The sequence below is a fragment of the Hyla sarda genome, chromosome 9 (assembly GCF_029499605.1).
Source record: "Hyla sarda isolate aHylSar1 chromosome 9, aHylSar1.hap1, whole genome shotgun sequence".
In the NCBI taxonomy this organism is placed as follows: Eukaryota; Metazoa; Chordata; class Amphibia; order Anura; family Hylidae; genus Hyla; species Hyla sarda.
In genome coordinates, this window is record NC_079197.1 from 154214552 (window position 1) to 154227672 (window position 13121).

At 45.7% G+C, this 13121-nt stretch overlaps 1 protein-coding gene across 2 annotated transcripts in view; it reads right to left on the minus strand.

Annotated features, from left to right (window-relative positions):
• Nucleotides 1-13121, minus strand: part of LPAR4 (lysophosphatidic acid receptor 4) — a 56551-nt gene that overhangs the window by 41319 nt on the left and 2111 nt on the right. Inside the window, exon 1 of one of the 2 annotated variants that reach the window (XM_056538987.1) lies at nt 11995-12258. The exons of the other annotated variant lie outside the window; for it this stretch is intronic. The gene's annotated coding sequence lies outside the window, so the exon portion shown is untranslated. Of the gene's footprint in view, nt 1-11994; nt 12259-13121 lie in introns of those variants that run through there. 2 annotated transcript variants of the gene reach the window in all.

Genomic DNA, 13121 nt, shown 5'->3' on the forward strand with positions numbered 1-13121 from the left:
CCTGTATCGCCCGTCAATACGCACACAGCGAACTCGCTCTGCGCAGTAATGATGGCGGGGTGCCGCAGCGGCGATCCCCGGGGTCCCCAGCAGCGGGACCGCAGCGATCTAACATCTTATCCCCTATCCAAAGATGCCAGGGGCAGAGTACCCCTTTAAGGGCTTGTTCACCCAGGCGGATGCACCACGTGTTTTACGCTGTTGATCCCCGGAGGATGGACCCCTACAGTGTACCTCAGATGTGCCTGCTTGGAGCTGCAATCTGCCGCTACGAGACACTGCGATGTGTGAGCCGCCGCACACATGCGCAGTATACTGTTTTTGGAAGAAAGACATTGGGGGAGATTTAGCAAAGTTGTCTACGTCGCGCATCAATATAGACCAAACTACAGAGGGTTAGGCTTGTCTATTGTGCGCCTAATTTATCAAAAGTCGCACGGTTCTTGATAAATTCTGCGCACGGACACGGATTTAGACAGGAAAAAACTGTCTAAATCCTTTGATAAATCTCCCCCATTGCCTTTCAAGGGTTACCCAGGAATAGAAAAACAGAGGTAATTTTATTCCAGAAAGCAGCATCACCCCTGTCTTCAGGTTGTGTGTGGTATTACAGCTTCACTTCATTAGAACTCAGTTGCAATAGCAAGCACAACCAGAGGACAGGGGTGGTGCTGTTGTTGGAAGAAATCAGCTGTTCTTATAATCCTGAATAACCCCTTATGTTATTTAGCTGTCTACTGCAGTGTTTCCCAACCAGTGTGACCCCAGCTGTTGCAAAACTACAACTCCCAGCTTGCTGGGACAGCCAACGGCTGTCCGGGCATGCTGGGAGTTGTAGATTTGCAACAGCTGGAGGCACACTGGTTGGGAAACACTGGTTTAATGCATTCAATAGTGTTGGGCGCGAATATTCGCAATGCGAATATTTATTGCGAATATCGCATATTCGCGCAAATATTGCGATTATAGAGCTAAATATTCGCAATTATGAATATTCACATTTTCTTTTCACAGGACACATCACAGTGATCACCCCTCCCTGCTTCCAGCTTGCGGTGTAAAGAAGGCCCCAATACTAGTTACTGTGTCCGTACGGCGGGCGCCCGAAAATTGGCATATGTGAATATTCGCATATGCGAATATTCGCACATGCGAATTTTCACGCATATTGATCCCTCCCTTCTTTTAGCTCTTTTATCATGCGAAATTGCGCATGCAAATTTTATAGCACATAGTAAAAAAAGGCCGCACATATAGCGAATATGCGAATTTTGCGAATATATATGACGAATATTCGTCCATATACCGTATTTTTCGTCCTATAGGACGCACCGGCACATAAGAGGCACCCAATTTTAAAGGTGCAAAATCTAAAAAAAACAAGATTCTGCACCCAACAGTGATCTTCAACCTGCGGACCTCCAGATGTTGCAAAACTACAACTCCCAGCATGCCCGGACAGCCGTTGGCTGTCCGGGCATGCTGGGAGTTGTAGTTTTGCAACATCTGGAGGTCCGCAGGTTGAAGACCACTGGATAGGAGGTAATACTCACGTGTCCCTGCTGCTCCGGACCCGTCACCGCTGCCCTGGATGTCGCTCCATCGCTGTCGCCGCGTCCCCGTGGTGTCCCCGACGCTCCGGATGTCTTCTTCCCCGGGATCCACGCTCTCCGTCGCCGTCATCATGTCACTACGCACGCCGCTCCTATTGTATGGCGGGACGGCGTGCACGACGTCGAAGGAGAGCGCCGGCCATGCAGGGGATCCCGGCACGGAGCAGACACCGAGGAGGCAGTTAAGGTCCCTCCCGGTGTCCTGTAAACTGTTCGGGACGCCGCGATTTCACCGCGGCGGTCCCGAACAGCCCGACTTTCGCTTCGCCGCGTCTGAAGGGTTAATACAGGTCATCACCGTGATCGGTGATGTCCTATATTAGCCGCGGGTCCCGGCCATTGATGGCCGCAGGGGCCGACCCGATAGGAGTGTGCACTGCATTCGCCGTATAAGACGCACTAACTTTTCCCCCACAGTTTTGAGAAAGAAAAAGTGCATCTTATACGGCGAAAAATACGGTATTCGCGAAATATCTCAAATTTGAATATGGCCTATGCCGCTAAACACTAGTATTTAGTACATATCCAGCATTATGTGCTCATTTTATGCAGCATTAGACTTTTATATGCATGACTATGTTTAATATTCCAAAGTATACAATAAGCCCCCAACAGGTACTTTGATGCTGGATTACAAGAACGTTACTATTTAAAGGAGTTCTGCATCCCATTTATTACAGTGGAAATCCTTGCCTTAGTTCACACAGTGTAGATTTTTCCTGATGTGCATTTGAAATCCAGTAAAGTAGATAAACAAATTAATTGTTTATTTTATTTATTTATTTTCTTTCTTTCTTTATTTTCTTTCTTTCTTTATTTAAAGGGGTATTCCAGGAAAAAACTTTTTTTTTATATATATATCAACTGGCTCCAGAAAGTTAAACAGATTTGTAAATTACTTCTATTGAAAAAATCTTAATCCTTTCAGTACTTATGAGCTTCTGAAGTTAAGGTTGTTCTTTTCTGTCTAAGTGCTCTCTGATGACACGTGTCTCGGGAACTGCCCAGTTTAGAAGAGGTTTGCTATGGGGATTTGCTTCTAAACTGGGCGGTTCCCGAGACACGTGTCATCAGAGAACACTTAGACAGAAAAGAACAACCTTAACTTCAGAAGCTCATAAGTACTGAAAGCATTAAGATTTTTTCAATAGAAGTAATTTACAAATCTGTTTAACTTTCTGGAGCCAGTTGATATATAAAAAAATTTTTTTCCCTGGAATACCCCTTTCATTTATTTAATTAATTAGTTAATTAATACAATAAATCTTGCAGCCTCTCGCAGATCGGCTCCAATGAATGGGATTAATCCAGGTTCACACGAAAAACACGAGGGGACATTCCGTGCATGGAATAATCCGGCGGGTGCCAGGACCGTTTAGAAATGCGCCGTCTTATTGACGGCAATGCTTTACCGAGCGAAATCCGCAGAAAGAATACACAGGTCTATTCTTTCTGCGGACTCCAGAATTGATATTTCCGCAGAAGAAACTTCTACCACAGAAATTCCACAGTGTGAACAGTGCAGCAGGGTCCCATTAAAACCAAGGGGACTCTGCTGCAAGAAAATATCCGTGCAGAATATTCTTGGCAGAATTCCGCACGGACATTCCGCTGTGTGAACATACAATAAGGAAATGTTTACATGGCAGAATGTCCGCATGAAAATTCCGCACGGACATTCCGCAAGAGCAGAGTCCCATTGATTTCGATGGGATTCTGCTGCACTGTTCACACAGCAGAATTTCCGCGCAGAGAAAATGCAGATTCCAGCGACTGCAGAAAGAATAGAGTCGTCTATTCTTTCTGTGGATTCTGCAAGAAAGTGCATTGCCGTCTTTGAGACGGCATTTCCGTGCGGTCCCAGCACCGGCATGTTCTGCTGGCACTCCACTGTCCACTGCTGGCACTCCACTAAGATTTTCCGTGTGGACATTCCACCATGTGAACATAACCTAATATGGCCCCAACTGGTCCTTTAAAGGAGTAGTGCAGTCTTAGACACATCCCCTACCTGGGGGTCCGTGATCTCCCGTATGGGGTCCCCCCACGATCTCCCAGCGTTTGGACCCCCAGCGATCAGACACAGTGTCTAGGGCTGTAGATCTCCTTTAAAGGGGTATTCCAGGAAAAAACTTTTTTTAAAATATCAACTGGCTCCAGAAAGTTAAACAGATTTGTAAATTACTTCTATTAAAAAATCTTAATCCTTTCAGTACTTATGAGCTTCTGAAGTTGAGTTGTTCTTTTCTGTCTAAGTGCTCTCTGATGACACGTGTCTCGGGAACCGCCCAGTTTAGAATTAAATGCCCATAGCAAACAGAGTGGTGGGTCAGTGCAGGATGGGTGGTGTTGTGTGTGTGCACGGTGACCTTGCTGGCAGAGTGGTGGTTGCAGCTCTGGAGTGTAGTGCAGGATGTAGCTCGGGATCAGTGCAGGGTGGGTGGTGTGGTGTGTGTGCGCGGTGATCTTGCCGGCGGGGTGGTGAGTGCAGCTCTGGAGTGTAGTGCAGGATGTAGCTCGGGATCAGTGCAGGATAGGTGGTGTTGTGTGTGTGCGCGGTGGCCTCGCCGGCAGAGTGGTGAGTGCAGCTCTGGAGTGTGATGCAGGATGTAGCTCGGGATCAGTGCAGGGTGGGTGGTGTGGTGTGTGTGCACGGTGGCCTCGCCGGTGGAGTGGTGAGTGCAGCTCTGGAGTGTGATGCAGGATGTAGCTCGGGATCAGTGCAGGGTGGGTGGTGTGGTGTGTGTGCGCGGTGGCCTCGCCGGTGGAGTGGTGGTTGCAGCTCTGGAGTGTGATGCAGGATGTAGCTCGGGATCAGTGCAGGGTGGGTGGTGTGGTGTGTGTGCGCGGTGGCCTCGCCGGTGGAGTGGTGAGTGCAGCTCTGGAGTGTGATGCAGGATGTAGCTCGGGATCAGTGCAGGGTGGGTGGTGTGGTGTGTGTGCGCGGTGGCCTCGCCGGAGGAGTGGTGAGTGCAGCTCTGGAGTGTGGTGCAGGATGTAGCTCGGGATCAGTGCAAGGTGGGTGGTGTTGTGTGTGTGCGCGGTGGCCTCGCCGGCAGAGTGGTGAGTGCAGCTCTGGAGTGTAGTGCAGGATGTAGCTCGGGATCAGTGCAGGGTGGGTGGTGTGGTGTGTGTGCGCGGTGGCCTCGCCGGAGGAGTGGTGAGTGCAGCTCTGGAGTGTGGTGCAGGATGTAGCTCGGGATCAGTGCAAGGTGGGTGGTGTTGTGTGTGTGCGCGGTGGCCTCGCCGGCAGAGTGGTGAGTGCAGCTCTGGAGTGTAGTGCAGGATGTAGCTCGGGATCAGTGCAGGGTGGGTGGTGTGGTGTGTGTGAGCGGTGGCCTCGCCGGAGGATTGGTGAGTGCAGCTCTGGAGTGTGGTGCAGGATGTAGCAGGGTGGGTGGTGTGGTGTGTGTGCGCGGTGATCTTGCCGGCGGGGTGGTGAGTGCAGCTCTGAAGTGTGATGCAGGGTGTGGCTCGGGATCAGTGCGGGATGGGTGATGTATGTGCACAGTGACTTAGCTATTAATGTTTATTATTATTTATAAACTGTATCATGAAGATATTACTGTACATTCACATACTCTTGAAGGTTTTATTTTAAACACCCGGACGCTAATAAATAATAAATAAATAAATAAATAACTCCTTTCAGTACTTATGAGCTTCTGAAGTTAAGGTTGTTCTTTTCTGTCTAAATCCTCTCTGATGACACGTGTCTCGGGAACCGCCCAGTTTTGAACCAAATCCCCATAGCAAACCTCTTCTAAACTGGGCGGTTCCCGAGACACGTGTCATCAGAGAGCACTTAGACAGGAAAGATCAACTCAACTTCAGAAGCTCATAAGTACTGAAAGGATTAAGATTTTTTCAATAGAAGCAATTTACAAATCTGTTTAACTTTCTGGAGCCTGTTGATATAAAGATATATATATATATATAAAGTTTTTCCTGGATAACCCCTTTAATGTTGGATGACAAGAACTTTACGATATAGAGGGGCATTTATGAAAGTTTGCTTAGGTACGCTATTTTTTAGTTTGTTTTTTTTCACTTCCATTCTGCTTACGTGCGACAAATTTACTATATTGTTGCACGACATTAATACATTTTTCGTAAGTAAGTAAAAGCGGGAGTTTTTTTCTCACCTAAATGAAAACAATAGTCAGTTTCTGTTATTTAAGCCAAGGTTTGGCTGGAGTATATATAGTAGGTTTTTAAAGCCTTAGCGACTTTTTTGCGAATGTCACGGTTGATACATTTCTGACTATGGCAAGTCAAAATTGTAAAAATGCTTATGTAGGCCGATTTGAAAAAAAAATGCTTTTCTCGCTCTCGTGGCAGATTGTCGCACGAAAAAAGACAGTGGCGCAATTGCGAACTTTTCGCAACAATTTTATGCCAAAAAACGTATCATCAGATAAATGTCTGTCATAGTCTATAAGCAGATTCTGGTATTTATTTCAACGTAAATCTTTGCCTTAGGCTGGGTTCACACTGCCGTTTGCACCCGACCTGTTAAGGGTCCGGTTGGCACTTTTTTTTTTCCCACTGAGCCAAACCGACCCTGAAACGGGTCGGGGGCAAACGGCTACTGCCGGGTCCAGACGGACTCCATTCACTTGCATATGGTCTGTCGATGATACGGTAATTTTACAGAAACTCCCGGCGTTCTGATCGGATTGCCGACACGACTCTGAATAGCGCAGTCCGACGACAATATGAACAAGCTCTTAGCACACGCAGTACAGATTTTTTTCCTGATGTGGGTTTGAAATTCACATTTCAGGAAATAAAATAAACAAACAAACAAATAAAATAAATAAACAAAATATAAGACGCTCCTAATTTTATAGGATAAAAATCTAGAAAATAAAGATTCTGAACCAAATACAATGTAAAGTATAGGACAGTGATCTTCAACCTGCGGACCTTCAGATGTTGCAAAACTACAATTCTCAGCATGCCCGGACAGCCAACGGCTGTCCGGGCATGCTGAGAGTTGTAGTTTTGCAACATCTGGAGGTCCGCAGGTTGAAGACCACTGGTATAGGAGGTAATACTCACTAGTGATGAGCGGCATATGCCATATTCGAATTCGCGATATTTTGCGAATGTGAGGACGAATATTCGTCCCATATTCGTGAAATTCGAATATTCATTATATTTGTGATGTTTTTATGAATTGCGAAATTTTGCTATTGCGAATGCGAAATTAATAGCGAAATTTCGCTCGTCTGCGCATGCGCGCTATAACATCATGCGAGGAACGTTGCTAGGGACGTTGCTAAGCTCTGACAACTGTGCTTGCAGAACTCTGATTGGCTCACAGGCATAAGTAAGGCGGAATTTCCAAGAATATTCGCATTGCGAATATTCGCAATGCGAATATTCGCATGCATAAACCTTTCGCCTCACAGTCTCATCCCTAGGTCTTTAATGAAATGATACAAACATTGCATTTATCAGTCGAAGAAGATCCCTACAATGTGCTCAGTTTTTAAAACAGTTTGAAAAAAAGACGAATATTCGTAATAGCGAATTTTAATCGCGAACTTCGTAATATTCGTAAATTCGCGATATTCGCGACGAATATTCAAATTGTGAGCAACACTAGTACTCACGTGTCCCCTCCGCTCCGGACCCATCATTGCTCGTCACTGCTGCCCTGGATGTCGCCCTCCATCGCTGTCGCCGCGTCCCCGGGGTGTCCCCGTCGCTCCGGAACCTCTCTGCTGCCCGGTATCCTCGCTCTCCGTCGCTGCCATGACGTCGCTACGCACACCACTCCTATCGGATGACGGAACAGCGTGCACGACGACGTGATGATGACGAAGGAGAGCGCCGGCCATGCAGGGGATCCCGGCACGGAGCAGACACCGAGGAGGCAGGTAAGGTCCCTCCCGGTGTCCTGTAAGCTGTTCGGTCCCGAACAGCCCGACTGAACAGCCGGGTTAGTGTTATTTTTGCTTCAGACGCGGCGGTCAGCTTTGATCGCCGCATCTGAAGGGTTAATACAGGGCATCACCGCGATCGGTGATGTCCTGTAGTAGCCGCGGGTCCCGGCCGTTGATGGCCGCAGGGACCGCCACGATAGGTGTGTATTCATCTTATAAGACGCACCAACTTTCACCCCCCCCCCCCCCCCCAGTTTTGGGGAAGAAAAAGTGCGTCTTATACGGCGAAAAATACGGTAAATAAATAAATTGGGCAGCCACTCACAGATGAACCCCAATGAATGGAACTAGTGCAGGTAAAAATCCTCGGCAGATCACAATGCAGTTCTGATGTATATATTTGGGGTCTGCTACAGATGTTTTTACAAATTATTATTTTTTTTTTTATTCAGAAAAATCTATGGAATGAACTTGCCCCAATTGTCAGAACTTGATTTTGTAAGGACAATGAACTTCTGGTATAACATCTGTTTTTCTTGTTGCTGCGCTACGTAAACGATTTACTAACACATTTCCCATAACGCTCTCTGGCGTTACATCAAACGCCCGAGAATTCAGAATTATTTTACTGACGTCTCTTTTTTGTTTTTCCATTCTACAAATTAAAAATTCAAAGCCGTTTAGTAACTTGATACCGGGCTCAGGCGGGAGCTACGTGCTGAGGATATGTCACACAATTTGATGGAATGGCCGACAGACGCTTTAAAAAAAAGCAAACAAACAAAAAAGGCAGAGGACGCGCTTGTGTCATTCATTTTGCGCGGTTTCGTAAGAACGCAGCGGGGTTTACTGGAAAGGGGCACAATTTGAAAGTGACCGCAGTAAACCAAATACCACAAAACACTGGGGTAAAATCGGCCACTTAACCGTTGGGCTAAGATTAGCCAACAGCGTCTAAAGACGCGCCAAAATTACTAAACAGTCTCAACAACTGTGAAAAACTTGTTGCATTTTCAGGCTTTGTTCACACAACGGAGGTTTTGTAGTATGTCCATCCGGAAAACACTGGGGGACATTCCGCAAATAATAAGTGCCGGCAAAACATGTTGGCACTATGATCGCTCGGAAATGTGCTTTCTCCATAGACGGCAATGCATATCCGAGTGGATTCCGCCAAAAGAATTGACATGAGAGGTTTCTGCTGCAATGGAATTTGTGAGCGCTGTAAGGGTACGTTCACACAAGCGGATTTTTTAAATTTTTTTGCGGGTTTTCCGCTGCGTATTTGAAAGGGGCGGGCTCTTCTCGGCTGTCCGCAGCAGATTTTCCGCAGTGGAATTTACGCCGCAGAAAATCCGCCGCAGTCCCTACTGAGTTCAATGGGGCTTGCGGTGGATTTTCCGCAGCGTAAATTCCGCCGTGGAAAATCTGCTGCGGACAGCCGAGAAGAGCCCGCCCTTTTCAAATATGCAGCGGAAAACCGCTAAAAAATCTGCCCGTGTGAACATACCCTTAGGCTAGGTTCAGACTACGGAATCTCCAGACAGAAAATTTCTATCTAAAGATTCCGAGTGTGGCCAGTGCCGACTGAATCAGTCGTCGCTAGGACCGTGCGGACATTGCAGTCCCCAATAGACTTAAATGTGTTTCACAAGTATTTCCGCCTGAATTCCTGTCAGTGGAATTCCGCCTCAATCAGGAGCCCAATACCCTTCTATGGGATTCCGCACTCCCGTGAACACTTCGGAAGTTCCGTAAGACTGCAACAACAAATTTTTTCCAGAGAGGAGTTCCACTTTGAAAATAGTGTCAAGGGGCCCTTACTAACACAGGGGCCCATATGCTCAATATTTTCCTTATCATTAAAAGTAGCCAAATAATAACTAAGGTAAGAAAAGAACCAATCTAAGAAGTCTTATCTGGATTTAAAGGGATACAAAGATTTTTTTTTTTTTTTTTTAAATCAACTGGTACCAGAAACTTAAACAGATTTGTAAATGACTTCTATTTAAAAATCTTAATCCTTCCAGTACTTAACAGCTGCTGTATACTACAGAGGAAATTGTGTAGTTCTTTTCTGTCTGACCACAGTACTCTCTGCTGACACCTCTGTCCATGTCAGGAACAGTCCAGAGCCGGATAGGTTTGCTATAGGGATTTGCTCCTACTCTGGAGAGTTCCTGAAATGGACAGAGGTGTCAGCAGAGAGCACTGTGGTCAGACTGGAAAGAACTACACAACTTCCTCTGGAGCATACAGCAGCTGATAAGTACTGGAAGGATTAAGATTTTTAAATAGAAGTAAATTACAAATCTTTTTAACTTTCTGACACCAGTAGATTTAAAAATGTTTTGTTTTTTTTCCACCGGAGTACCCCTCTAAACAGATCTGATCATCTTGATGCAATAGAATGAGTGATAACCAGACCTGCTAGGTCAGTGGTCTCCAAAACTACAACTCCCAGCATGCCCGGACAGCCAACGGCTGGAGGTGCACAGTTGTAGTTTTGCAACCTCTGGTGGTCCGCACTTTGGAGACCACTGTGCTAGGTCATATACCTTGTTGAACTAAAGTTCTGGGAATGCTGGAACTTGTAGTGTTCTTGACGACTAGTGAAAGGGCGGTGGAAATTTTTTTTTTGTTATCAACTGGTGCCAGAAAGTTAAACAGATTTGTAAATTATAATAATAATTTGTTATGGTCATCGCTATGGGACTTATTTATATCTCTATATATAACATACCTGATTGTGATAATAGTACAGTGGTCCCTCAAGTTACAATATTAATTGGTTCCGGGATGACCATTGTATGTTGAAACCATTGTATCATGAGACCATAACTCTATGGAAACCTGGTAATTGGTTCTGAAGCCCCCAAAATGTCATATTAAAATAGGAAAAAGTGAGGATTAAAGAAAAATAAGTAGATAACTAATACAGATAAAGCAAATCCTTATATATAAAAGAAAGAAAGATCTGCTGGAAGCAGTAAATCACTGTCTATGTCAGTGTTTTTCAACGAGGGTGCCTTCAGCTGTTGCAAAACTACAACTCCCAGCATGCCCGGACAGCCTTTGGCTGTCCGGGCATGCTGGGAGTTGTAGTTTTGCAACAGCTGGAGGCACCCTCGTTGGGAAACACTGGTCTATGTAGAGGACAGGAGCTTCTTCAGGGTCCGGTACAGTACACGCAATGTCCTAAAAAAGTTAAATGGAGCCGCTCTCACCTGGTGTCCAAGCAGCTAACCATGGCACAGCTTAAAAGTAGTACAGAACATGTAATACCTCCCTGTACTGAAGGGGGCGCTAACAGACAGCCAGTCAGTACATGCACTTTAGGAATACAGGGGTTTTACCAGTGAATACCCATTCTGATTGGTCAGTTCTTCCAGCCATTGACACGTTTGTCAGATTCCATAGCATTGTATGTTGAGTCTGGTTTCAAGTTACAATGGTCAAGAAAAGACCATTGTATGTTGAAACTATTGTATGTTGAGGCCATTGTAAGTCGAGGCATCACTGTACTGTATACTGTAGGCAGTGTTCTAATGGGTACTATTTGTTGCACACTTTTTCGAATTGCATCGATATCTACAGATAGAAATTGCCATTATGTAGATACTATATACTAAATAGGCATTCGCTATGGGTTGTACTGCGGACTGTACTGCGTTTTTTGTTGCGGTTCGGTACTGCTGTTGTAAATCCTGTATCGAGTGGCTCGCTTCTTAAATGATAAGGCTCAGCAGGAGCTGGATATGAGGAAAATCCATGAGTTACAACGGGAGAAACCCCGGCCGGTGGCGTCTCGACCGTTTCGTTAACTCTCATTTCGCGGTTAATCCGGTGGTAAGGGATGTGAGTGGTGACGTCACTACTACTGCCGCGGAGGTCCACACTTCTCTCCTTTTGTGAATGACTTCTATTAAAAAATCTTAATCCTTCCAATACTTATTAGCTGCTGAATACTACATAGGAAATTCTTTTCTTTTTGGAACACGGAGCTCTCTGCTGACATCATGACCACAGTGCTCTCTGCTGACATCACGAGCACAGTGCTCTCTGCTGACATCATGACCACAGTGCTCTCTGCTGACATCGCTGTCCATTTTAGGAACTGTCCAGAGCAGCATATGTTTGCTATGGGGATTTTCTCCTACTCTGAACAGTTCTTAAAATGGACAGAGATGTCAGCAGAGAGCACTGTGCTCGTGATGTCAGCAGAGAGCTCTGTGTTCCAAAAAGAAAATAATTTCCTTTGTAATATTCAGCGGCTAATAAGTACTGGAAGGATTACAATTTTTTTTATAAGAGGTAATTTACAAATCTGTTTAACTTTCTGGCACCAGTTGATAAAAAAAAAAAAGTTTTCCACCGGAGTACCCCTTTAATGTCTAAGCTCCATTGTCTCGGAGGACACAGAAAGGAGACTGAGGAGCATTGTCCGTCTCATCCACGGAATAGGCGAGCCTAATCGTCTAGCTTACCTTAGTCTTGACCGGAATACCAATTCATCTGGTCCCTGGCCAGCCGCTCGCTATTTACACTGCTGGATCCGACTATTGAAAGCGTGAAGGAGAGGGAGACAGTCCTTTATGACCGTGCATGGAGAGAACCCATCTGATCCTAAAGAAAATCCTTTTCTTCTATAAGGGTTGTTCTTCTGGAGCGCCTTAAATCATAATAATAAATAAAATAAAATAATAGTTCAAAAATGCCCGAAAAGTAGTTATACTGTATAGAAACGTCTCTTTCTTAGTCATGGTCTGCAAGGCTAAAAAAGCAAACATAGACCCGCCTCTGTATCCACATCATCTGTAAGGCACCGCAAAGTTTCGTTAACCTCATGTGTGCCAGGCAGGGCTCTAACCTCTGGTGTGGTCACACCAAGCGATGCAGAGAGGCGGCATAGATATAGACAGAGATTACTGCATCGCCTGCTATTTCTTAAAGGGAACCTGTCCGCTGTATGTGATGCTAAAAGCAAATTGGAGATGATGGTGGTTGCCAGTCTGACAAAATCACCTTTGTGTTTCTATGCCAAGTGTCAAGGAGGCGGAGCTGAAATGTTTAAAGGGGTACTCTGGTGGAAAACATTTTTTTAATTTTTTTTTTAAATCTTTAAATAAACTGGTGCCAGAAAGTTCAACAGATTTATAAATGACTTCTATTTAAAAATTTGAATCCTTTCAGTAGTTATAAGCTGCTGAATAATGCACAGGAAGTTCTTTTGTTTTTGAATTTCTTTTCTGTCTGACCACAGTGCTCTCTGCTGACACCTCTGTCCATGTCAGGAACTGTCCAGAGCAGGATAGGTTAATATGGGGAATTGTTCTTGCTCTGGACAGTTCCTGAAATGGACAGAGGTGCCAGCATGACGGGGCGGCCGACACCCCCCCCCCCCCCCCCCAATACATCTCTATGACAGAGCCGAAGACTGCCGAATGCAGCGCTCCTGCTCTCCCATAGAGATGTATTGAGGGGGCATGTCGGCCACCGCGTCATGTGGTGGTCAGATGCGCCCTCTTACCACTGACTGCCGGGAACCCATACAGGAGATCGCAAGGGGCCCCAGCGGTCGGATCCCCCGCAATCTGAAACTTATTCCCTATTC